This window comes from Schistocerca gregaria, chromosome 8, assembly GCF_023897955.1.
Source record: "Schistocerca gregaria isolate iqSchGreg1 chromosome 8, iqSchGreg1.2, whole genome shotgun sequence".
Classification (NCBI taxonomy): domain Eukaryota; kingdom Metazoa; phylum Arthropoda; class Insecta; order Orthoptera; family Acrididae; genus Schistocerca; species Schistocerca gregaria.
The window spans coordinates 220,718,095-220,742,344 of record NC_064927.1 but is presented as its reverse complement, the minus strand read 5'-3'; the positions used below and the strand labels follow the sequence as shown (position 1 = coordinate 220,742,344).

General features: G+C 42.5%; 1 protein-coding gene across 1 annotated transcript in view; it reads left to right on the top strand.

Moving 5' to 3' along the window:
- LOC126285116 (phospholipase A2 hemilipin-like) overlaps window positions 1-24,250 on the top strand; it is a 303,043-nt gene that overhangs the window by 153,159 nt on the left and 125,634 nt on the right. The gene's annotated exons all lie outside the window — the stretch shown is intronic.

The window sequence follows — 24,250 nt, the reverse complement described above, 5'->3', positions numbered from 1 at the left end:
ACAGTTCCTAACTCTAATACTTCTCTTACTGCCTTAATACACTAACGTAAGATTGTACCTCTTAATGAGTAGATTATGACGGAATTTAAATTGTTAAATGCGTTTAATAACAACGCAGAATATTGCGAATCAAATTTCTGTTGTCCCTGGAAGCCTTTAAATAGGTAACCTGCAACTGAGTCTGTCAATAAATCATGAACCGGTATAGCAGATTAGTGATAAAGGTACGTGGGAGTGTTTACCTAGCAAATGACTCTTGACAAACATGAGCTAGGAAAGAGGCTATACAGCAGCATTCTGTACGACATTACGATAATTATTGATAGAAGCTTATCAATTACACATTTTGTATTTACCTATTATAAGGTAACATACCAAATATTTTTAAGTGAAGAAGAAAATAATATATTGGAACTGCATGCATTTTTACTGAAGGCTTACGCACTGACCAGTATTTTGTATCTAAGCGGGTACTGTGGCTAGCGTCATCACAACGGTAACTCCTGTTTCTTTTTCTGGTTTCCAGACACATTTTCAAGACCTTCTTCACACACCTTCTGAAAGAATACCAAGCGCCTGCAGCAGATTATTGTCAATTGATCTTTTGTATTAGGCCAAATACAACCCAAATACAACAGAACAGAGACGGTTTTAAATAATGTAACTTAACTAGCTGGGCTTCACTTCTTTGCCCAGGGAATTGATGTGAGATTGTGTGGTATCTGGAAGAAAATGATAATTTTTAAAGTTGGGTAGTGATAGTAATGATACCCTGTGTGATAAATTTTTCCTTGGATGGAGGAAGCATAGTCGATTTCATCTTTGTTAGTGTCGATCGAAGTGTCACCGAAAGAAGTCATTTGGAAGCAGGTGTTCTAAGCGTTTGTATTTTGAAGAAAGTCTTTTGATCCTGGAGTTTCGCCGGTCACGTAATGTAAAAATTTCTGCGGAGGTTCTCCCAGTGGTGCGAGGTTGATGCGTACGAAACTCATCGAAACGTTGCGACAAGACGACACTACCACTCGGCTGATCACCCGAAAAGAGTTCATCACGACTTGTTCGTGTTTGTAAAATTCTTTCGTCGGGTCGTAGTGGAATGCTTCGGTTTTTAGACTGTACTGTTCATTTGTCCTCGTACTTCCATGGCTGGCTTGAGTATTTTTTTTTTTTTTTTTGTTATAAGACTGTGTCGCTATTCTTGGTTCTTCAGTCCGTTCATTTCGTTGTTCTTCGACTTCTCGACATACTCATTGTCGTTTGTTGGTAACTTAAACGTGCTTCGAGCACTTCGTCCGTTTCATTTTTTCACTGTTCTCTTTCTTTTTGCCGTTTTGCTTCAGAACTGGCAAGATCTCCTCCTCTTTTACGCTTGGGCATTGTCTAAAATGTAATCAAATCAACTTTTTACTAACAAATATACTAAGTACACATTATTTCGATTTATATTCAGTCACTATATCACTTTGACTACTCACACTTTACTGTTTCTATTTATTCACTCACTGTACCAATTTTTCGGCTCCTCCCTCCCCACCAGTTGCGAATTCCAGAACACACCAAAAAGGCTTCGAATGGTCCACAATGTTCCATTACATTCCACAACATTCGAGAGTGTTTTGCAATGTTCCGCAATGATCTGGGATGTTCCCGAACATTCTGGACTATTCCTGAATGTTTTAGACTATTCTCGAACATACCAGAACACCCTGGATCATTGTGGAACAATATGGAATGTTGTGGAATGCTCATGAATACTGTAGAATGCTCTGGACCGTTCTAGAATTTTCTAGAGGGCTTAACTTCCCAGCCCTTGTCCCTTCTTCTTGTCAGTATTTCCCACATATTCTTTTCCTCTCCTCTCTTTTGCGCAGGACGTCCTCATTCCATACTTTATCAGTCCACCTTATTTCAACATTCGTCTGTAGCACCACACTTCACATGATTCGATTTTCTTCTGTTCCGGTTTTCCCACAGTCCATGTTGTGCTCCAAACGTACATTCTCCGAAATTTCTTCCCCAAATTATGGCCTATATTTGATACAATAGGCTCCTCTTAGTCAGGAATGCCCTTTTTGCTAGTGCTATTCTGCTTTTGATGTTCTCCTTCCTCCTTTCGTTATAGATTATTTTACTGCCTAGGTAGCAGACTTCCTTACCTTCGTCTACTTCGTGATTCCTAATTTCTCGCTGTTGTCGCTTCTGCTATTTCTAATTACTTTAATCTTTCTTCGATTAACTTTAAATCCATATTCTGTACTCATTAGACTGTTCATTCCATTCAGCAGATCTTATTATTGGTATTCTTCCAGCTTGAATTTTAATTCCACTCTTGAATAATTCTGTTATTTCCATAATTGATTGTTTGATGTATAGATTGAACAGCATGGTCGAAAAACTTCATCCCTGTCTAACACTCTTTTAAATCCGAGCACCTCGCACTTCATTTTCCATCCTTATCATTTCCCCTTGGCTCCTGTACATGTTGTATATTACCAGTATCTTTCTATAAATTACTCCTGTTATTCTCAGAATTTCGAATGTGTTGCACCATTTACATTGTCGAGCGCTTTTTCAGGGTCGACAAATCCTATGAATGTGATTTGATTTTTCTTTTGCTTCCATTATCAACCGCATCGTCAGAAATGTCTTTACCTTTCCTAAAGCCAAACTGAGCATCACGTAATAGATCCTCAATTTTCTTTTCCATTCTTCTTCATATTATTCCTGTCAGCAACTTGGTTGCATGATCTGTTTGTGCGTAAATTCTCGTGCTTTTCGGGCCTATCAATCTTCGGAATCGTGTGGGTGATGTTTTCTCCGAAAGTCAGATGGTATATTACCATATTGGTACATTCTGCACACCGACGTACGTAGTCGTTTGGTTGCTGCTTTCCACAGTGATTTTAGAAATTCTGATGGAATATTGTCTACCCATACTGTCTTATTTAATCTTGAGTCTCCCAAAGCTCTTGTAAATTTTGGTTCCAATACCGGATCCCCCATTTCTTCTAAATCGACTCCTGTTTCTTCTTGTATCACATCAGACAAATCTTCTCCCACATAGAGGCCTTCAATGTGCTCTTTCCACCTATCCGCTCTCTCTTCTGCAATTAACAGCGGAATTCTCATTGCACTATCAGTGTTACCACCGTTGCTTTTAATGTCACCGTAGGTCGTTCTCGATGTTTCTATATGCTAAGTCAGTCCTTCCGACAATCATTTCTTTTTATATTTCTTCACATTTTTCATAGAACCATTTCGCCTTAGCTTCCCTGCGCTTTCTATTTATTTCATTCCCAAGTGACTTCTACTTCTGTAACCCTGAATTTCCCTAAACATTTTTGTACTTTCCTCTTTCATCGATCGACTGAAGTATTTCTTCCATGACCCCTTGGTTTCTTCGCAGTTACCTACTTTTACCTATGTTTTTAGAGATGTCCGTCCCTCTGCAACTGAACTGTTTATCGTTGAATAGCTTACTTGCTTTTTTTCTTTTTTCTTTCCTTTTTTAAAATTAAATAGGGCGCGCCTAGACCACGGGTACAAGCATACCGTTATAATCACAGGGTCCCGGTTTCGATTCCCGGTCGGGTTTGGGATTTTCTCTACCCGAGAACTGGGCGTTTGCGTTGTCCTCATCATTTCATCATCATCATTCGTGACAGTGGCTAGATTTGATTGGGTGACTGTGTAAAAATTGGGACTTTCTTCGGGCGCTGATGTCGGCGCAGTTGAGTGCCCCAAAAACCAAACATCGTCATCATACCTTTATGAAATAGGGCTGAAAACCGCGAGCCGCACAGACTCTTGATTCGGGGTGCATGCGGTCCACGGCCGCAGCTTGACTACCACTGGTCTAACGTTATCCTAAATATTATTTGCCAGGTCAGTAATGTACAACAACAGTGGTCACAACACACTTAACTGGGACACTCCTGAAGCTAATTCAACATCTGTCGATCACACTCCATCCAGAAACTTCTCAATCTGATCACAGATTTTGTTTTCATACTCTATATAAACGTACTTTTGGTAGTAACCGTAGGCGTAACACCGATTCAAGTGCTTCTCGCAAATCGAGAAGTACTGTATTCACCACATTTCCCGGATCCATGGCTCTCAGGACATCGTGAGGAAAAAGCAGCTAGATTTCACGTCAAGGATGTTTTCGGTATATACACCATTTAGGTTTAGTGTCCTGCGGTCGGTAGGAAAGAATTAACTATCAGGTTTGAACACACTTTGTTTAACTAAAACACCTTTTTGGCGTACACTAATTTCCAAACACAAGAACAACAAGAAAATACAACAGTTCTTGGGATGGCAAAAGCCAGATAAAAGTAGAAGACAATGAAAAGAAATAATAACCAAAATACTACGCTACACAGTTACAAAGTGACATTTCGCCCAATAAGATACAACTTTTTACTGAAGGCTACGACAAGTGTCTGCTAGGCTAGAGCCGGCGTAGGTATTGGCCAGAGGTGTCCTAGCTGTAGGTACACACTGCCAGTCTGAGTCTGCTGGCGTGCTTATAACACCTATTCAGCAGAGTGCCACACGTAGTCACATTCGTTCCAATTGTCCAATTGGTGGATCTCTGTCAAATGGCTTTTCACGAAGTAGTGCCTTGTTTATGCGGAAAGTATGTTGATGTTTACACCTACTGCAGATGTTTCGATCTGAGCTCTTCAAGGGAGGTCGGCAGCCCACCTTTCTTGTCTGTTATGCGGGCCCTCTAACTGATAAGGGGCCACTACGACATTACGGGTCATTCTGTTTGAGATATCTCATAATGTGTGAATTCAGATCATGTTCTAAGATAGATAATGAAGTAGGGTGGGTGACTTGTGCTGTTTATAGGTGCCTCTTCACGTCATTATCCACTCTGTTTTACAAATTAATACACTTGTGTGTGCAGAACTTGAGTACAAAAGTAACATTTGCATGATGTGTCACTCACAAGTAACATATCCCGATGAAACATAGAAATATCTGCTATAGTACAGTATGCAAGGTAGCTGAAAGAAATACTCAATTAGAAGAACAGAAATGACTTGTTGAGTCCATGCCACGTCGAGTTGTTGCACTAAGTTGGACAAAAGGAGGTTCGACACGATATTACGAGGCACCCACAATTATTGTCATTCAGCGTATATGAAAAATAAGCAGTCAGATTAGCAGTTGTTATAAACGTTTTATAACAATAAGGTTGCTAGAGGAACAGACTGACACTTAAACATACTGATAGTTAACATACTGCCGAGGCAGAACAAACTGAATTCTTTAAGCGACATGTATTCCTGAAAGAACAGAGCTTCCAAGAATCTACTGGCTCATTTCCGTGGAAGCATATGAGAGTTTACTTGAGGGAAAAATACGTTCGGAGCGAGCGGTGCATCAAGATATCCATTCTCATAACGAAGTGCTCGTTCAAGGAATCTGCCCCTAGTTCCGTGTTGCAGCGTCTTAAGCACTTGCTGTGAAAAACTGCACGGCGTTTCGTGCCAGATAGCGGAGCATTATCAGTCACTTAGTTCTCGTTGCGCAGCGGAATTTATTTCTTAATTTAGGTCCGTCACAGAAATAGCCCGCTCTAAATTAACGCGGAACGCTGGGGGCTCATTTTAATGGGCGCAGATAGGCACCGGTACACATCATGCGCTGGTAACAGATGAGGGCTCTATTGTGAAATTGCATGTCCTCCGGAAATCTGATTCTACGGAAAATCTTACGTCTTACGTAGAAGCTTGGGAAGAATCACACGCAAATGTCCTACAAAAGCACGTATGACGCAAACGACCTCTTAACACACGCAGACCAAACATTAGGACGACAGTGCGTATCAGGTACATTGTTGTTCTCTTTACGGTCAGCCTAGAGAGCTACGTTTATACGGTACGCTTCGTAGGTCACCTTGCGGTATGTGGCCACACTCTTCCAAATCTCAAATAACAGAAATATAATTTTATTTTGTCCAACTTTTTTCTTTGTGCAAAGGGCATCCGCAATTGTCAATAATAATTGAATAACACCCCAGTCGCACGAAATATCCTCCGCGATAGAATCGGCCCTCAGCCCATTTTCAAGTTCTCATAACTGACTGTAAAAGACAAACAACTAGCATATTAAAGTAAGGCACTGTCACTTACACAAAATGTAACTAGCGTCCCCCATCTCCTCACCCACCACCTACTGTTGAAGAGTAGCACAAAGCACGTACAACAACGACTTGTCTGGCGTAGCAGTCGTCTTGTTTACCGAACACTGTGGACAGCTATGAGCAAAATTCAGAGAAAACATTAGGTAACTGAGTATTAACTACAAATTCTAGAGTAACTTAAAAGAGTTAAGCAGCGCACGCCAGCAACCTTGTAATGTGGCGCGGGTTAATCGACAATCGTCATAGAACTTCAGCCGATTTGCACGTAGATGTTCATGACAGTTAATATCAAGATATACACACGGCAGGAGACCGCTCTGTCAGTTGGAGTGCTACACAGACACACTGATGGAACAGGAGATGCACTTGCAGTTAGAAGTACTAAAGGCAATACGATAGGGGGCCAGCAGAGATTAAACAGCAGTTGGCTACAATAAATGTTAAAAAATACATTTTAAAACCAGATCATTATACAGTAACATAACTAAAAAAATACAGTGTCTGAAACAACCATATTGCGTGAAATACGGATTTTGTCAATTTTATCATGTTGGTTTACTACTATACTATTTCATGCATTTGTTAATTTCAAATATTGCTCATTTATATTTATATGATTATGTCAGCATCATTTGTTTTTGAAATGCAGGTTTTACGATACTTTGGACCCAAACTGCTGTTTAGCCCAACCTTCCCGCCCTATACTTGCCCCCTATCATATTCCCTCTAACCTTGTAACCGCAACAGCTTCTCCAGTTACACCAATGTGTCTGGTGTACTACAAATGACAGAGGGTCCTCTTTTTTTATGAGATGGTCAGCTTACATGGTACTTACGATGAGGTCAGTATTCAGGGTCAATAACCTAAAACTTGCACCACCAATACTGCGGAAATGGAAAGTGCTTTTGATGTGTGGTTTTTGGCCAGGGCCTCATATTGTTAGGGAGTAGACAGATCGTAATAATGCTTAGAAAATGTATTTTGTGCAAATGTACACTGTTTCAAATGGAACAATACCTATTGTTATTAACAAACTAAAACTAGTGTAAATTGGAACGTCACTACTGTTGGAGGATTCTAGTGCGAGTCGTTTACGAGATACCACATTATGCAAAATTTCCCCACCGACACTTGCGTAGATAAAGAGCTTTGATGGAAACCCAGTTCTAAGCAAAGAAGGGAAAGCAGACAGGTGGAAGGAGTATATAGAGGGTCTATACAAGGGCGACGTACTTGAGGACAATATTATGGAAATGGAAGAGGAGGGAGATAAAGATGAAATGGGAGATATGATATTGCGTGAAAAGTTTGACAGAGCACTGAAAGACCTGAGACGAAACAAGGCCCCCGGAGTAGACAACATTCCATTAGAACTACTGACGGCCTTGGGAGAGCCAGTCCTGACAAAACTCTACCAGCTGGTGAGCAAGATGTATGAGACAGGTGAAATACCCTCAGACTTCAAGAAGAATATAATAATTCCAATCCCAAAGAAAGCAGATGTTGACAGATTTGAAAATTACCAAACTACCAGTTTAATAAGTCACAGCTGCAAAATACTAACGAGAGTTCTTTACAGTCGAATGGAAAAACTAGTAGAAGCCGACCTCGGGGAAGATCAGTATGGATTCCGCAGAAATGTTGGAACACGTGAGGCAATACTGACCCTACGACTTATCTTAGAAGCTAGATTAAGGAAGGCCAAACCTACGTTTCTAGCATTTGTAGACTTAGAGAAAGCTTTTGACAATGTTGATTGGAATACTCTCTTTCAAATTCTGAAGGTGGCAGGGGTAAAATACAGGGAGCGAAAGGCTATTTACAATTTGTACAGAAAGCAGATGGCAGTTACAAGAGTCGAGGGGTATGAAAGGGAAGCAGTGGTTGGGAAGGGAGTGAGACAGGGTTGTAGCCTATCCCCGATGTTATTCAATCTGTATATTGAGCAAGAAATAAAGGAAACAAAAGAAAAGTTCGGAGTAGGTATTAAAATCCATGGAGAAGAGATAAAAACTTTGAGGTTCGCCAATGACATTGTAATTCTGTCAGAGACAGCAAAGAACTTGGAAGAGCAGTTGAGCGGAATGGACAGCGTCTTGAAAGGAGGATATACAGGGTGTTTCAAAAATAACCGGTATATTTGAAACGGCAATACAAACTAAACGAGCAGCGATAGAAGTACACCGTTTGTTGCAATATGCTTGGGACAACAGTACATTTTCAGACAGACAAACTTACGAAATTACAGTAGTTACAATTGTCAACAACAGATGGCGCTGCGGTCTGGGAAACTCTATAGTACGATATTTTCCACATATCCACCATGCGTAGCAATAATATGGCGTAGTCTCTGAATGAAATTACCCGAAATCTTTGACAACGTGTCTGGCGGAATGGCTTCACATGCAAATGAGATGTACTGCTTCAGCTGTTCAATTGTTTCTGGATTCTGGCGGTACACCTGGTCTTTCAAGTGCCCCCACAGAAAGAAGTTACAGGGGTTCATGTCTGGCGAATAGGGAGGCCAATCCACGCCACCTCCTGTACGTTTCGGATAGCCCAAAGCAATCACACGATCATCGAAATATTCATTCAGGAAATTAATGACGTCGGCCGTGCGATGTGGCCGGGCACCATCTTGCATAAACCACGAGGTGTTCGCAGTGTCGCCTAAGGCAGTTTGTACGGCCACAAATTCACGAAGAATGTCCAGATAGCGTGATGCAGTAATCGTTTCGGATCTGAAAAATGGGCCAATGATTCCTTTGGAAGAAATGTCGGCCCAGACCAGTACTTTTTGAGGATGCAGGGACGATGGGACTGCAACATGGGGCTTTTCGGTTCCCCATATGCGCCAGTTCTGTTTATTGACGAAGCCGTCCAGGTAAAAATAAGCTTCGTCAGTAAACCAAATGCTGCCCACATGTATATCGCCATCATCAATCCTGTGCACTATATCATTAGCGAATGTCTCTCGTGCAGCAATGGTAGCGGCGCTGAGGGGTTGCCGCATTTGAATTTTGTACGGATAGAGGTGTAAACTCTGGTGCATGAGACGATATGTGGACGTTGGCGTCATTTGGACCGCAGCTGCAACACGGCGAACGGAAACCCGAGGCCGCTGTTGGATCACCTGCTGCACTAGCTGCGCGTTGCCCTCTGTGGTTGCCGTACGCGGTCGCCCTACCTTTCCAGCACGTTCATCCGTCACGTTCCCAGTCCGTTGAAATTTTTCAAACAGATCCTTTATTGTATCGCTTTTCGGTCCTTTGGTTACATTAAACCTCCGTTGAAAACTTCGTCTTGTTGCAACAACACTGTGTTCTAGGCGGTGGAATTCCAACACCAGAAAAATCCTCTGTTCTAAGGAATAAACCATGTTGTCCACAGCACACTTGCACGTTGTGAACAGCACACGCTTACAGCAGAAAGACGACGTACAGAATGGCGCACGCACAGACTGCGTTGTCTTCTATATCTTTCACATCACTTGCACCGCCATCTGTTGTTGAAAATTGTAACTACTGTAATTTCGAAAGTTTGTCCGCCTGAAAATGTACTGTTGTCCCAAGCATATTGCAAGAAACGGTGTATTTCTATCGCTGCTCGTTTAATTTTTATTGCCGTTTCAAATATACAGGTCATTTTTGAAACACCCTTTAAGATGAACATCTACAAAAGCAAAACGAGGATAATGGAATGTAGTCGAATTAAGTTGGGTGATGCTGAGGGAATTAGATTAGGAAATGAGACACTTAAAGTAGTAAAGGAGTTTTGCTATTTGGGGAGCAAAATAACTGATAATGGTTGAAGTAGAGAGGATATAGAATGTAGACTGGCAATGGCAAGGAAAGCGTTTCTCAAGAAGAGAAATTTGTTAATATCGAGTTAGATTTGAATGTTAAGAAGTCGTTTCTGAAAGTATTTGTATGGTGTGTAGCCATGTATTTAAGTGAAACGTGGACAATAAATAATTTAGACAAGAAGAGAATAGAAGCTTTCGAAATGTGGTGCTACAGAAGAATGCTGAACATTAGATGGGTAGATCAGATGAGGAGGTATTGAATAGAATTGGGGAGACATTTGTGGCACAACTTGACCAGAAGAAGGGAAACCGTTGGTAGGACATGTTCTGAGACATCAAGTGATCACCAATTTAGTATTGGAGGGCAGCACGGAGGGTAAAAATCGTAGAGGGAGACCAAGAGATGAATACACTAAGCAGATTCAGAAGGATGTGGGTTGCAGTAGGTACTGGGAGATGAAGAAGCTTGCACAGGATAGAGTAGCATGGAGAGCTGCATCAAACCAGTCTCAGGACTGAAGACCACAACAACAACAACAACAACTTGCGTAGATGCGACGTATAATGTTGTTGTGTTTCCTTGCAGTGTTCTTGTGTGTTCTTTCAGTGTATGGCGACTTGCTAGTGAGTGTGTGACGATGGGATTTAGCAATACAGAATAAACGGACATGCTTACGTTGTATGACGAGTGTAGGAAGAATGCAGTTCGTTTTTTTACGGTGGCTGTGCAAGATATGCCAGTAGATGTCAACCATCTTGGTGATTATTTATCAACTTCTTCGATCACTAACGCGAAATTGTTAGTGCAACACCTAGACAAAGTAACAGAAGAGGGAGAAATTAACGTTCTTGTTGCTTTCCTGTCGATCCACAAGAGGAAGTGGCATGACTCAGGAAAGTATCCTACGCATTCTCAGTCGACGTAGGTTCCATCCCTATTACATTTCTCTCCACGACGAGCTTCATGCAAACGTTTCTGAGAATCATGTTGACTTCAGTACATGAGCATGAAGACAGGATACTCCGTATGTATCGTGTATCTTTTTTAGTGATGAAGCCACATTGCTAAGTAAACTGCCGAAAGATGCACTATTAATATACTGACAGTGCCCGTTCGCTTCGTCAGGTGGAACGTTAGCGTCCATGGAGTGTTCAAAATGTTCAAATGTCTGTGAATTCCTAAGGGGCCATACTGCTCAGGTCATCGGTTCCTAGACTTACACACTACTGAAACTAACTTATGCTAAGGACAACACACACACACACACACACACACACACACACACACACACGCACACACACACACACACACTCATGCCCGAGGGAGGACTCGAACCTCCGGCGGGAGGGGCTGTCCAATCCGTGACAAGGCGCCTCAAACCGGGCGACCTTTCAGCGCGGCTTCATGGTGTGCAAACGTGTGATGTGGGACAGTGAACCCTCAGCTAATAGGCCCGTTACTGTAGACGGAACACTGAACGCGCGCAAGTTTTACAGCCTCCTAACAGACCATCGTCCACGGATGATACAAGACGTTCTTCTGCAGACTAGGAGGAACCCGTGGTACCGACATGATGGCTGTCCAGACAATAATGCACGAAGTACGACAGCATGTCTTGACGAATTGTTTCAAATAATTGTATTAGACGCAGAGGACCTGTACTTGGCAGGCCTGTCCCCCGGATTTGACGCCTGTACACTTCTTTTCTATGGGGAAAGCTGAAAGACGCTGTCTGCATTGACATACCAAGTAGAGGATATGAAACAACAGATTACTGCAGACTGCTCAGACATCTCCACTGAAATGCTAGCACGGGTGCAGCAGTTCTTCCTTACCAGAGTGGAAGCGTGTATTTCCGCTGCCGGTGGTCATTTTGAACACAACCTGTCATGGTCAGTAGTCTCGTTACTGGTCAGAATCCACATAACTAGTGTGTGCAACTTCGTAGTTTCTCAGTTTGTGCTACCACAGGTATTTACAAGGGTCGGTGTGGGAACACTTCAAAATATAATATCTTGTAAATGTCTCGCACCAGAATCCTGCAACAAACACCACTGACATTCTAAGTTACTCTACTTTTGGTTTGTTAATGTCAATATGCATTGTTACATTCAGAAAAGTGTATATTTGAGCTAAAATATAGTTTCTAAGTATTATTACAATCTGTTTATTGCTCAACAATACGAGCATATGATTTGCGGTGCACGTTTTAGGTGAAGAACCTTGTGTATTTAACTTATGACAGGTTATTATGCAACAGTATTTGTAACTCAGGTGTGTATAAGAGTCGGTGCCTTGCTTTCATAAGTAAGCTATTTACTGTCTGGATTTTACAGTCAGATGTAACCGCACAAAAGTGGCCTAAAGACCGAATTAAATCGCGGAGAAACTTTGCTGCAAGTGCGATTGTGAATTAGTAAATACAAGAATCCTGAATGATGAATCTTTGGGATGGGGGTAAGGAGGAAGATTGGAGTTTAACGTCCCACTGACATCGATGATCAGTACATTCCAGGTTTCTACATTTCTTCATCATCATCAGCATCAGCAGCAGCAGCAGCCGTTTATATCATTAAATGACGTGGCCTCTCCAAGTACTGAGTTCCTATGTTTATCTATCGAACTACAGCGACTCTGACCTAAACTAGTAACATCAGTCACAGCAGTTCTCGCCACACTAAAAGCAATGTTACAACGTCTCATTGGACACTTAAAACTCATTGGTGTTGATAAAATATCCATCTGCCAACTACAAAAAGATACTTCACTGGGACCTGCTCGAATTATCTGCCGATACATCATACAGTCCTACATGCTTGGGAAGTATCCAACTACTGATAAAATACGAAATAGAGCATAGCGAGCTCATTGCCGTGATTACAGTTATAATACTGCAATGTTAATCGTAACAGGATATTAACTAAAATACAGTAAAATGTATATAAAATGTATGAGCGGTGTTAAACAACAACTATTAAATGCTCAGTTCGTTTAGAAATGTCAGAAATCAGTAAATGGTGATAAAATGAAATATTATGCTTTATATAGGGTGTGGCGGTTACAAGTGCCGATAGTTTTGAATGTGGTACCGTGGTACGTACACATATCATTGTGCTGGTTGTTTTTGCTCCGTTTCGAACAGTCATCCCACAAACACGTCACAAACTTTACAACCTGAGCTTTTCTGCACCTCTAAGTGGATTACGTCTGTAAGTATAAGCGTCCGCATGTCCAAACTTCAACACATGAGCTGCTACCAGCAATAGCAATAAACTAATGGCTTGCTTATGCCACATGTACGTAGACATAAAAAACGTACGACTTGTATTGGCTACAATTATTAGTCTGCAAATTATGTAAATGCTGATGTAATGTTCTTCAGCACACCATCCTCAGCCACCAATAGAAATATCTGCACTTACACAACTTTCATCCCGTGTAACTGAAATTCGCGTAATCCCATTAAAAACTCTATTTCCTCCATTTCTTCATTAATATGGCCCTTAAAATTGTCCATAGTTCTTCCTAGAGGACTCTACAAGATCTATCCTCGTTGTTAGACTAACAGTATTTCGTATTACAGATACATTCAGAAAAAACGAGTTCACCATGTTTTACTATCACTGGGATATCTCGCAATTACGTTCCTGTTGATGTGTCCCGATACTTCAAATATTTGTCAAGGACAGTTAATGTGATTCCGATACAACTGCTTGAACTATATAACTTCAAGAGGTTGCAGAGCGTTTCTTGAGGGACAAAATGAGGATAGGAAAGACTGTACAGCGTAGAAAATCACGTTTACTGGCGACGGGTAGGCTAGATGCAAGCGCTCTGCTGCATTGTTTAATGATATTTCTGGACGCTGGCTCTTATCCTCCATTTGTTCCTCATGAGACTGTTTGTCAGTGTGTGTAAATTTTCAAACGTGCTCTACCTGCAATAGTTTCCGCAAAACGTGGAAAAAATCTGACGACAACCCAAGGGGCAAGTGTACGGGTTGGCGAGGTGGCGCAATGTAACAATTGTCGCAATCAACCGATATCAGCGTTAAATCCATCGGTTCCAACTAAGGCTGTCAAGATGGAGTAGCAAGGTGCATACATCTATATTACTAAACAGGTGAAATGGTCACACTGGCGCAGATCCGGGTTGCCTACCTAACGGCAACAAGGAACAAAAACAGTTGTTTTTTAGTATTTTATAGAGCTGTTGATCGAATTTAATATTTTAAAATGCTATCATAATCTACTCATTAACACGCACAATTCGGAGTTACATGTCTAACACCCCCTCCCCCCCATGAACCATGGACCTTGCCGTTGGTGGGGAGGCTTGCGTGCCTCAGCGATACAGATGGACGTACCGTAGGTGCAACCACAACGGAGGGGTATCTGTTGAGGGACCAGACAAACATGTGGTTCCTGAAGAGGGGCAGCAGCCTTTTCAGTAGTTGCAGGGACAACAGTCTGGATGATTGACTTATCTGGCCTTGTAACAATAACCAAAACGGCCTTGCTGTGCTGGTACTGCGAACGGCTGAAAGCAAGGGGAAACTACAGCCGTAATTTATCCCGAGGACATGCAGCTTTACTGTATGATTAAATGATGATGGCGTCCTCTTGGGTAAAATAATCTGGAGGTAAAATAGTCCCCCATTCGGATCTCCGGGCGGGGACTACTCAGGAGGACGTCGTTATCAGGAGAAAGAAAACTGGCATTCTACGGATCGGAGCGTGGAAGGTCAGATCCCTTAATCGGGCAGGTAGGTTAGAAAATTTAAAAAGGGAAATGGATAGGTAAAAGTTAGATATAGTGGGAATTAGTGAAGTTCGGTGGCAGAAGGAACAAGACTTTTGGTCAGGTGAATACAGGGTTATAAATACAAAATCAAATAGGGGTAATGCAGGAGTAGGTTTAATAATGAATAGGAAAATAGGAATGCGGGTAAGCTACTACAAACAGCATAGTGAACGCATTATTGTGGCCAAGATAGACACAAAGCCCATGCCTACGACAGTAGTACAAGTTTATATGCCAACTAGCTCTGCAGATGATGAAGAAATTGAAGAAATGTACGATGAAATAAAAGAAATTATTCAGATAGTGAAGGGAGACGAAAATTTAATAGTAATGGGTGACTGGAATTCGAGTGTAGGAAAAGGGAGAGAAGGAAACATAGTAGGTGAATATGGATTGGGGCTAAGAAATGAAAGAGGAAGCCGTCTGGTAGAATTTTGCACAGAGCATAACTTAATCATAGCTAACACTTGGTTCAAGAATCATAAAAGAAGGTTGTATACATGGAAGAATCCTGGAGATACTAAAAGGTATCAGATAGATTATATAATGGTTAAGACAGAGATTTAGGAATCAGGTTTTAAATTGTAGGACATTTCCAGGGGCAGATGTGGACTCTGACCACAATCTATTGGTTATGACCTGTAGGTTAAAACTGAAGAAACTGCAAAGAGGTGGGAATTTAAGGACATGGGATCTGGATAAGCTGAAAGAACCAGAGGTTGTACAGAGTTTCAAGGAGAGCATAAGGGAACAATTGGCAGCAATGGGGGAAAGAAACACAGTAGAAGAAGAATGGGTAGCTCTGAGGGATGAAGTAGTGAAGGCAGCAGAGGATAAAGTAGGTAAAAGACGAGGGTTGCTAGAAATCCTTGGGTAACAGAAGAAATATTGAATTTAATTGATGAAAGGAGAAAATATAAAAATGCAGTAAATGAAGCAGGCAAAAAGGAATACAAACATCTCAAAAATGAGATCGACAGGAAGTGCAAAATGGCTAAGCAGGGATGGCTAGAGGACAAATGTAAGGGTGTAGAAGCTTATCTCACTAGGGTAAGATAGATACAGCCTACAGGAAAATTAAAGACACCTTTGGAGAGAAGAGAACCACGTGTATGAATATCAAGAGCTCAGATGGCAATCCAGTTCTAAGCAGAGAAGGCAGAAAGGTGGAAGGAGTATATAGAAGGTTTATACAAGGGCGATGTACTTGAGGACAATATTATGGAAATGGAAGAGGATGTAGATGAAGACGAAATGGGAGGTAAGATACTGCGTGAAGAGTTTGACAGAGCAGTGAAAGACCTGAGTCGAAACAAGGCCCCCGGAGTAGACAACATTCCATTAGAACTACTGACGGCCTTGGGAGAGCCAGTCATGACAAAACTCTAGCAGCTGGTGAGCAAGATGTATGAGACAGGTGAAATACCCTCAGACTTCAAGAAGAATATAATAATTCCAATCCCAAAGAAAGCAGGTGCTGACAGATGTGAAAATTACCGAACTATCAGTTTAATAAGTCACAGCTGCAAAATAGTAACGCGAATTCTTTACAGACGAATGGAAAAACTGGTAGATGCGGACCTCGGGGAGGATCAGTTTGGATTCCGTCGAAATGTTGGAACACGTGAGGCAATACTGACCTTACGACTTATCTTAGAAGAAAGATTAAGAAAAGGCAAACCTACGTTTCTAGCATTTGTAGACTTAGAGAAAGCTTTTGACAATGTTGACTGGAATACTCTCTTTCAAATTCTGAAGGTGGCAGTGGTAAAATACAGGGAGCGAAAGGCTATTTACAATTTGTACAGAAACCAGATGGCAGTCATAAGAGTCGAGGGGCATGAAAGTTAAGCAGTGGTTGGGAAAGGAGTGAGACAGGGTTGTAGCCTCTCCCCGATGTTATTCAATCTGTATATTGAGCAAGCAGTAAAGGAAACAAAAGAAAAATTTGGAGTAGGTATTAAAATCCATGGACAAGAAATAAAAACTTTGAGGTTCGCCGATGACATTGTAATTCTGTCAGAGACGGCAAAGGACTTGGAAGAGCAGTTGAACGGAATGGACAGTGTCTTGAAAAGAGGATATAAGATGAACATCAACAAAAGCAAAACGAGGATAATGGAATGTAGTCAAATTAAATCGGGTGATGCTGAGGGAATTAGATTAGGAAATGAGACACTTAAAGTAGTAAAGGAGTTTTGCTATTTAGGAAGTAAAATAACTGATGATGGTCGAAGTAGAGAGGATATAAAATGTAGACTGGCAATGGCAAGGAAAGCGTTTCTCAAGAAGAGAAATTTGTTAACATCGAATATAGATTTATGTATCAGGAAGTCGTTTATGAAAGTATTTGTTTGGAGTGTAGCCATGTATGGAAGTGAAACATGGACGATAACTGTGGTGCTACAGAAGAATGTTGAAGATTAGGTGGGTAGATCACATAACTAATGAGGAGGTATTGAATAGGGTTGGGGAGAAGAGAAGTTTGTGGCACAACTTGACTAGAAGAAGGGATCGGTTGGTAGGACATGTCCTGAGGCATCAAGGGATCACAAATTTAGCATTGGAGGGCAGCGTGGAGGGTAAAAATCGTAGAGGGAGACCAAGAGATGAATACACTAAGGAGATTCAGAAGGATGTAGGTTGCAGTAGGTACTGGGAGATGAAGCAGCTTGCACAGGATAGAGTAGCATGGAGAGCTGTATCAAGCCAGTCTCAGAACTGAAGACAACAACAACAACATGTCTAACACGATAAGTCAAGTGTCAAAGCGGGAGACTGTCTATATGTATCTTGAAGTAGCTTAGTTCAAGGCAGCACATGGAGATGTTGAGTAAATCCAAAAAGAAAAATTGAGATTGAGTTTTGTTGCTGTCGACGTCGTAATTTGCGGTTGAGCTAGGCTGACTAGGGGCTGGTCCCAAGTTCAGTCGAATATATCAGACAGTTGTCTGTAGAAATTTCTAGCATTTCTTGAAAATGAAAGCTGGGTAATAGTTATTAGATTAACGAAATATTAAAAAAAGTAGCTCAGTGCGATTTGGGAAAAAGTAGTACATGATCAGTCTGATTCACTAACACGCAATGTAGTAAGAAATTTACCGTAATCTCAGAAACCGTAGAACGTATATTCCCTAGTGCACTTAAAAAAAGTTTCGCCATATAAACATGTTTTTAGTGCTTCTGAGCGCCACAGGGTTTTACCAGCGTCATCACACGACACAACATTTGCTCCCATGCTGTAGAACAGGCGCATATGGGCCGTCACGGTCGAACTACATGCTGGGCAAAATAAAACTGACCAATTATAAATTTCAAGCATCCTAAGATAGGCAATGCGGCTTACTTTATGCATCCTGGGGGCGGATGTGTAGACAACCGGCCTATCATGCACCGTAAGATTGAGAATGCAGCATACATACACCATGTGATCAAAAGTATCCGGACACCTGGCTGAAAATGAGTTACAAGTTCGTGGCGCCCTCCATCGGTAATGCTGGGATTAAAATAGTGTTAGCCCACCCTTAGCCTTGATGACAGCTTCCACTCTCGCAGGCATACGTTCAATCGGGTGCTGGAAGGTTTCTTTGGGAATGGCAGCCGACTCTTCCCGGAGTGCTGCACTGAGGACAGGTATCGATGTCGGTCGGTGAGGTCTGGCACTAAGTTGGCGTTCCAAAAGACCCCAAAATACACTCCTGGAAATGGAAAAAAGAACACATTGACACCGGTGTGTCAGACCCACCATTCTTGCTCCGGACACTGCGAGAGGGCTGTACAAGCAATGATCACATGCACGGCACAGCGGACACACCAGGAACAGCGGTGTTGGCCGTCGAATGGCGCTAGCTGCGCAGCATTTGTGCACCGCCGCCGTCAGTGTCAGCCAGTTTGCCGTGGCATACGGAGCTCCATCGCAGTCTTTAACACTGGTAGCATGCCGCGACAGCGTGGACGTGAACCGTATGTGCTGTTGACGGACTTTGAGCGAGGGCGTATAGTGGGCATGCGGGAGGCCGGATGGACGTACCGCCGAATTGCTCAACACGTGGGGCGTGAGGTCTCCACAGTACATCGATGTTGTCGCCAGTGGTCGGCGGAAGGTGCACGTGCCCGTCGACCTGGGACCGGACCGCAGCGACGCACGGATGCACGCCAAGACCGTAGGATCCTACACAGTGCCGTAGGGGACCGCACCGCCACGTCCCAGCAAATTACGGACACTGTTGCTCCTGGGGTCTCGGCGAGGACCATTCGCAACCGTCTCAATGAAGCTGGGCTACGGTCCCACACACCATTAGGCCGTCTTCCGCTCACGCCCCAACATCGTGCAGCCCGCCTCCAGTGGTGTCGCGACAGGCGTGAATGGAGGGACGAATGGAGACGTGTCGTCTTCAGCGATGAGAGTCGCTTCTGCCTTGGTGCCAATGATGGTCGTATGCGTGTTTGGCGCCGTGCAGATGAGCGCCACAATCAGGACTGCATACGACCGAGGCACACAGGGCCAACACCCGGCATCAAGGTGTGGGGAGCTATCTCCTACACTGGCCGTACACCTCTGGTGATCGTCTAGGGGACACTGAATAGTGCACGGTACATCCAAACCGTCATCGAACCCATCGTTCTACCATTCCTAGACCGGCAAGGGAACTTGCTGTTCCAACAGGACAATGCACGTCCGCATGTATCCCGTGCCACACAACGTGCTCTAGAAGGTGTAAGTCAACTACCCTGGCCTGCAAGATCTCCGGATCTGTCCCCCATTGAGCATGTTTGGGACTGGATGAAGCGTCGTCTCACGCGGTCCGCACGTCCAGCACGAACGCTGGTCCAACTGAGGCGCCAGGTGGAAATGGCATGGCAAGCCGTTCCACAGGACTACATCCAGCATCTCTACGATCGTCTCGATGGGAGAATAGCAGCCTGCATTGCTGCGAAAGGTGGATATACACTGTACTAGTGCCGACATTGTGCATGCTCTGTTGCCTGTGTGTATGTGCCTGTGGTTCTGTCAGTGTGATCATGTGATGTATCTGACCCCAGGAATGTGTCAATAAAGTTTCCCCTTCCTGGGACAATGAATTCACGGTGTTCTTATTTCAATTTCCAGGAGTGTAGTTCTATAGGGTTCAGGTCAGGAGTCTGTGCAGGACAGTCCACTATAAGGATTTTGTTGTCGTGTGACCACTCCGCCGCAGGCCGTGCATTACGTACAGGTGCTCGATTGTGCTGGAAGATGCATTCGCCATCCCCATATTGCTCTTCAACAGTGGGAAGCAAGAAGGTGCTCAAAATATATGAATGTAGGCTTGTGCTGTGACAGTGCCACGCAAAACAAAAGGGTGGTAGAAGCCCTCCTCCATGAAAAACATGACCACACCATAACACCACCACCTCCGAATTTTACTGTTACCACTACACCCGCTGGCAGATGACGTTCGCCGGGCATTCGCAGTACCCACACCCTGCCATCGGATCGCCATATCGTGTACCGTGATTCGTCACTCCACACAACGTTTTTCCACTGTTCAATCCTCCAATGTTTACTCTCCTTTCACCTAGCGAGTCGTCCTTTGGCGTTTACCGGCGTGATTTGTGGCTTGTGAGCAGCCGTTTGACCATGCAATCCAAGTTTTCTCCCCTCCCGCCTGACTGTCATTGTACTTGCAAGTGATCCTGATGATCTAGAAATATTGAATTTGCCTGTCGTCCTTCATTCATAGTTCGCAATGTATCATGCGAGAAAAGGGCAAGCTGAGTTGCGCATGAGAAATGCTTTCTAAAACCATGCTGATTCGTGGACATAAGCTTCTCCGGCTCAAGAAAATTTATTATATTAGACGTGAGAATATGTTCACGCAGGGAAATTTATCAGTAATTTTGCGGGTCCGTTCTTTTGCCCTTCTCATACACAGGAGTCACCTGCGCTTTCTTCCAGCTGCTTGGGACTTGGTGCTGGGCGAGAAATCCACCAAGCAAGCCAAGTAAGGAACCAGTGGTGTAGAGTACATTTTAAAAAACCGAATTGAGACTCCATCTGGACCTGGTGATTTATGTGTTTTCAACTCCTTCAGTTCTTTCTCTGTGTCATGAATGCATAGTACTATAACATCCATACGGAAGTCTGTTTGATGATCAGACGACGTTATGTTCATACTTTTCTCCTACGTTGATGTGTTGAACGTGAAATTTGAAACTTCGACTTTCGTTTTGGTGTCTGCAACTGTCACACCAGACTGGTCAACAAGTGACTGAATGTAAGCCTTAGACATACTTAGAAATTTTACAGAGGACCAGAAATTTCTCCAGTTCTCTACCAGATCTCTTGCTAACGTTTGACAGTGGCACCCAGGGAGCATGATGCCTATCAGGCACCTTAAGACTGGCAACCCAACTTACATGACGCATGATGTAAGTTGCGTTGTCTGTCTTAGGGTGCCTGATAGGCAACCTAATTTACATATCCACACGCAAGCCTATTTTAGGGTGCACAAAATTTTTCGCGGCCCTATTTCATTTTGCCCACCATCTGTAAGCACCCCCTATAAAAACTATAAGTGCATAGTCCTGATTATCTGACACAATCATAGTCTTTTACTTAATGCGGTATTTCCAATTAGTTGATCAGTGAACACCGACCATCCAATAGCAGAAAGCTATGCACAGAAACTGCTGGACAAATAGGGAAGTGGCTATCTCAGCAGGAAAGGGGAGGAGCACAACAGCTCGTATCCTACGGATACCACTCATTCAGACGAATCTATGAATATAACTTTAAGAAAGTCCAATTTACACTGTCAGTTGCATTTTCAGTCACGATTGTCAATCACGTCAAAGGGGCGGTCCTGCTTCACTCAAGAGAGTCTTTCTTGTTGCTCCCGGACATAAATCTTGCTTATAATTAAATTATAATGAATTTGTAAGAGATTCGATTTTATATCTTGTATTATACTTCAGATTTTCAGAAATTTTAAATAAACTTACTTCTCAATTGTTATTGGTTTTTCCGATTTAAGCTTTCAGCAATTAAAGGGTATTTTTCACCAGATGCATTTCTATTCTATTTATAAAGCATCTTTTGTGGTCACCATGGAAATTTAGCATGGTGTACACAATATGTCTATATATATATATATATATATATATATATATATATATATATATATATATATATATATATATGGATTAAAACGGTGTTTATTTTAAAACTTTTGGTACGACTTGTTTACCACGTTGTTGCCCCCTGTTGCACTTCTGAACTCGTGTGCTTTTACCTTCATTGTTAGGGGAGGTTGAAATAGAATAAAACGTGGTTGCATTTTCACTTTTCGTAATTTTTTTCCCGTGTATAAATTCACTTTTTCTTACTCCGCATTTGTGATTTTTCTACTTCAGCTCAGGTTTGCAAGCATCAAAGGAGAAGCAGTCCTTTATTCGAAAATGGTTCAAATGGCTCTAAGCACTATGAGACTTAACATCTGAGGTCATTAGTCCCCTAAAGTTGGAACTAATTGAACCTAACTAACCTAAGGACATCACACACATCCGTACCAGAGGCAGGATTGGAACCTGCGACCGCAGCAGCAGCGCGGTTCCGGACTGCAGTGCATAGAACCGTTCAGCCAGCCCTTCATTCACGATTACCGCACTCAACACAGTGTTTATTCTCTGACTTCTTTTTCAAAGTTGACAGTACACACAACCTACACAGTATTGCCACTTTTCGCACCATACCTTCTCTGAGTCATTTTGCATTGGTTCTCACCTTCAATATGTCCGCAGCTACTGGTCTAGTGGCTAGCGTTGCTACCTCTGGATCACGGGGTCCCGGATTCGATTCCCGGAAGGGTCAAGGATTTTCTTCACCCGGGACTAGGTGTTTGTATTGTCATCTTCGCATCGAGATTGGAGCTGGAAATATTGGGAACTTGTACTGTCGCTGATGACCAAGATATTGAACGCCTCAGAAACCAACATTATCATCGTCATCATCGCTTTCTTTACTAAATGGTAAACAACAACAACAACATCTGCAAAGAATCTAAGAAAGTTGCTGCCTTCTCAATCGTTCATGTAGATTAGTAACAGCAGATGGCCTACAGTACTTCCTTGAGGAATCCCACATTGAATTCTCGTGAATTAGTTCGAACTGTGAGCTTCGTGACAGGAAATCACAAATCCTTCTCATAATTGACGAGAGAAGCAATTTAATTAGTCTGTGCTTTTAAGGAACGAAATCAAAAGCTTTCTGGAGATCTACAGATATAGAAGCAACTTAATATCCCATGTTGACAGCACTTGTGTGAATACAGAGGCAGTTGTGTTTCAGAAGAACGGAGATTTATAAATAAGTGCTGTTTGTTTATCAATAGACAATGTACTAAGTGTTTGGCGAAGTATTCATTATAAAATCCTGCCCCAGATAGCAAATCAGCTTGGTTGGATGCAGTCTAAGGGAAGTTTCCAACTAGAGAAAAATTACATCAATTTAGCACAAGATCTTTCCGCAGAAAATATCAGTTACAGGATATTCTCACAAACCTGTAATGAGAAAAACGCAGATTGTCCTTGGTCAAGAAGGAAATTGGCTTTATCTGAACGAGCCCTATCACCATACATTTCCTTGTCATTTTCCAGCCGAACTTGCACATGTCTCAAGTAACCAAACATCGATCGTATACCTGCTACGTCACTCACTAATAGATAATCACAGCCTCTCGGGTCATACAGTTCTTTCATTGCTTCCTGCAACTGCAACAGTGCATAATACAACAAAGGTGTGGCAGAAACTGCGGCTAGCGACTCCAAAAGTTCTTGTTCTTCTCTTTTGGTTTGCACTGACAAGAACTACAAGTTGGGAATGAATGAGCGGGAGTTACCTAGTCCCGAAAAGCTCAATTTCTATTTTCCGTTTCAGACAAAAAAAAAATTAATTCTGGGGAAAAAGAGGAGGGAAAAAAATCTGGAAAAAAGTGGCTAAAGACATGCAAAAAAAACCGAAAAGCCTTGGGGTCAATTCCCGTACGAACTAAGGAAATATTACATTCTGCCTATGAACTAACTCACATCTGAAGCTTACATATGAAGTTTCGCCAGGAGCGATACGTTGTTTGCCTACTACGTTTCACTGTTGGTCTCCTCCCGCACTACGATTACTGCGGTAGGATGGGGTTGCGTCAATCGCTGAAGTGGAGTCGAATTGGAAAAGTTTCACCGGTACGTTGGGGTTCACGAAGTTATTACTTAGTAGTAATGCAGATTTGCAGAATAATGATACGGTCGTTAGCATATGTTGTATTCCCGCCTTTCCTTTTTACGGTATAAATCTTCTTTACAGTGCCTCTTGAAATACCAAACACTTCGACTCCCTTAGTTACGCACGCCCCCACTATACGAGTAGTAACAATTGGTCGATGTTGGAATTCACTTAGCTTCGTCATAATGCACTCACTACAACACATAACAGTGTTCTGACCA